This window comes from Mustela erminea, chromosome X (assembly GCF_009829155.1).
Source record: "Mustela erminea isolate mMusErm1 chromosome X, mMusErm1.Pri, whole genome shotgun sequence".
Taxonomy (NCBI): Eukaryota; Metazoa; Chordata; class Mammalia; order Carnivora; family Mustelidae; genus Mustela; species Mustela erminea.
Window position 1 is genome coordinate 76,765,623 of NC_045635.1, and position 3,666 is coordinate 76,769,288.

The window sequence follows — 3,666 nt, forward strand, 5'->3', positions numbered from 1 at the left end:
AAAGACAATGATTGGCATGACTTAGCTTATTAAGAACTGCTTGATTCAGACAAAGGGGGAAAAATCCCTTCCGTATTTGCAGAACCCATCCTAACATAACTTCATAAATATGTGGTGCAGATCAAAAGATAAAACAAAAGTATCTTCATGAAAACACACCCCAAGACTGAAGAGAGGATAGGGAAAAAGAGAAGAAAGGATGACACAATTTATTTGTTACAGTAATTTTCTAGAATTTGTACTGGGACTTCTAGTAGGAACCATGCTAGATATGCATTAGGCACTTTAAATGCTTTTTATCAGATATCATTCTTGTTATATAGCATATTTAGTTTAATGTATTGCTGAAGACTTACAATAAGTCTAAGGGAATTGTATTATTCCCATGTGTGATAACAGAGCTGAGCTACTGAGTAACCTGTTCAAGGTCTCACAGCAAATAAGTGACAGAACCAATAAAGAGATCACTGTCTGGCTCACTACAAAGCCAATGCTCCTTGTAGGATACCATCATGTACACGTTCTCTTACTGTTGGCATCTGGGGCATCAGTTATCTCACTCACTTATTCAGTAAATATTTACTTGTCACTTACTATGCCCTAGCACACTTCTAGATGATGGAGATATAGCAATAAATGGAACAAAGCCCTACCCATCAGAGAGTTTATATTCTAGTAGGAGAAAAGAGGTAATAACAAGATAAACAGGCAAAAAAAAATAGTGTGCTGGATAGTCATTAATTACTATGTTTAAAAATAAAGTGTGGAGCCCCTCTCTTCCTCGGTACTACCTATGGAAGTGGCAGCCATCTCCTCCTACCCTCAGGCCTCTGGTGAAGCCCAAGATCATTAAAAACAGGATGAAGAAGTTCATCCAGCACCAGTCAGGCTGATATATAAAGCTTAGGCACAACTGACAGAAACCCAGAGGCACTGAGATTATGGTGTGCAGGAGATTCAAGGGTCAGATCATTATGCCAAATATTGGTTAAGGAAGCAAGAAGAAAACAAAGCATAAGATGCTCTGTGGCTTATAGAAGTTCATAGTCCACAATATCAAGAAGCTTCAAGTACTGATAATGTGAAAAAATCTTACATTGCAGAGATTATTCACAATTTCTCCTTCAAGACTGCAAAGCTATTGTGGAAAGAGCAGCCCAGCTAGCTCTCAGAGTCACCAATCCCAATGTCAGGTTACACAGGTAAGAAAATTAATAGACAGCTTATGTGCATGTCATATTTGTGTTAATAAAACCATAAAACTATAAACAAACAAACAAACAAACAATAAATAAGGTGAAGAGAAAGACAGAAAGAGAAATCTTTTCCAAATTCTATGGACTGAAAAAGCGACATTTGAATAAAGGTCTCAAGGAGATGATAAATAAAGCTATGAATATACCAAAAGGAGGATAAATCTAGCATGAAAGAATCACCTTTGATAGTAGCTGGGTTCATGGTATTAGGAAATGATCAAAAAGGATCAAATTTGAGATCCATTTTGACAATAGAAACAACAAGGTATATTGATGAATTGGATTTGAGATGAAGGAAAGTGAGGAATAAGAATAGATATCAAGCTATTCTGTTTTTCTGTTTTGTTTCTTTTTTTTTTTTCAAAATTCTAGATCTATCACAGAATAGTCTTATAACATATTATATAAAAAATACTCTGTATACAAATAAATTTGGGAAATTCCAGATACTGTAATATATCCTCCTTTGAATATTAAGAATGCAATTAGCATATTACAGGCTCCCAAATGACTGATGTAAAAAATCAATGAGTGATTGGATAGATGGATGAATAAACAAACAAAAAGAATTTTCTCATTAATTTTTTACCACAGAACCCACTTTTCCTGGCATAGGGGGTTTGAGAAAACACTTAACATTTTAAGCAAACCTTAAAACTGAAAAATGCACACCAGGTTTCATAACAACACAAAAAAATTAATCATAATCTTGAGCTGAAACTTTTTCAAGATGCCATTCTGAGTTCAGGAATCCTTACCCAGGGGCAAAATATAGTTTTAAGGTTTAAGGTTTCCATAGGAATAGTGGTATCTATTAATACTGTATTGTACTTATGATTTTTGGCAAGAATCTTCAGGAACAAACTGTGAGTTGCCAACAAAAGAATTACCAAACCTTTTCTATGGAAACAAGTTAGGAGTTCTAAAGTGTTAACAAGCAGAATATAAGGAGCACAACAAGAATACACATTTACATTTTTTTAATTTTTCAATTAATTTTTTTCTTCCAAGTTTTCATTTAAATCCCAGTTAGTACAATGTAATATTAATTTCAGGTGTCAAATATAGTAATTCAAAACTTACATACAATACCCAGTGCTCATCACAAAACCCCTCTTTAATATTTCATCACCTATTTACCCCCCCTCCAGTAATCATCAGTTTCTTCTCTATAGCTAAGAGTCTGTTTCTTGGTTTTTCTCTTTCTAGCCCCAATGTTCATTTGTTTTGTTCCTTAAATTCCACATATTATTGAAATTGTATGGTATCTGTCTTCCTCTGACTGATTTATTTCACTTAGCATAATACTTTCTAACTCCAACCCTGTCATTACAAATAGCAAGATTTCATTCATTTTTATATTTGAGTAAGATACACACACACACACACACACAAAACCTCTTCTTTATCCATTCATCAGCTGTTGGACATTTCAGTTCTTTCCATAATTTGACTATTGTTGATAATGCTGCTATGAACATCAGATGCATGAACCCCTTTGAATTAGCAATTCTGTACAATTTTGGTAAAACCCTAGCAGTACAATTGCTGGATCATAGGGTAGTTGTATTTTAACTTTTTGAGGAACCTCTACATACTCTTTTCCAGAGTGGCTTCACCAGTTTCATTCCCACCAACAGTGCAAGATATTTGCTTTCTCCACATCCTTGCCAACATTTGTTGTGTCTTGTGTTGTTAGTTTTAGCCATTCTGACTGGTGTGAGGTGGTATCTCATTGTAGTTTTGTTGTGTATTTCCCTGATGACGAGTAATGTTGAGCATCTTTTCATCAGCCTGTTGGTAATCTGTATGTCTTCTTTGGGAAAATGTCCATTCATGTCTTCTGCCGATTTATTAACTAGAATACTTGGTTTTTTGGGTGTTGAATTTTATATATTCTTTATGTATTTTAGATACTAGTCCTTTGTCAGATATGTCACTGCAAATATCTTCCTCTATTTAACAGGTTACCTTTTATTGTTTCCTTCACTGTACAGATTTTAATTTTGATGAGGTCCTGTATGTTATTTTTGTTCTTATTTTTCTTGCCTCAGGAGACATATCTAGAAGGAAGTTGCTATGGCCAAAGTCAAAGTTTACTACCTATGTTCTTCTCTAGGATTTTAATGCGTTCCTGTCTCACATTTATGTCTTTAACCCATTTTGATTTGTGTGTGTGTGTGTGTGTGTGTGTGTGTGTGTGATGTAAGAAAGCAGTCCAGTTTTATTCTTTGCATGTAGCTGTTCAGTTTTCCCAGTACCATTTGTTAAAGAGAATGTCTTTTTCCTATTGGATATTCTTTCCTGTTTTGTTGAAGATTAATTGACCCTGTAGTTGTGGCCTCATTTCTGGATTTTCTATTCTGTTCCATTAATCTATGTCTCTGTTTTTATGCCAGTAACATACTGT

At 34.5% G+C, this 3,666-nt stretch overlaps 1 pseudogene; it reads left to right on the forward strand.

Annotated features, from left to right (window-relative positions):
* The first annotated feature begins 746 nt into the window (after positions 1–746).
* On the forward strand, positions 747–1,215 carry LOC116582299 (annotated as a pseudogene).
* Positions 1,216–3,666: the final 2,451 nt, after the last annotated feature.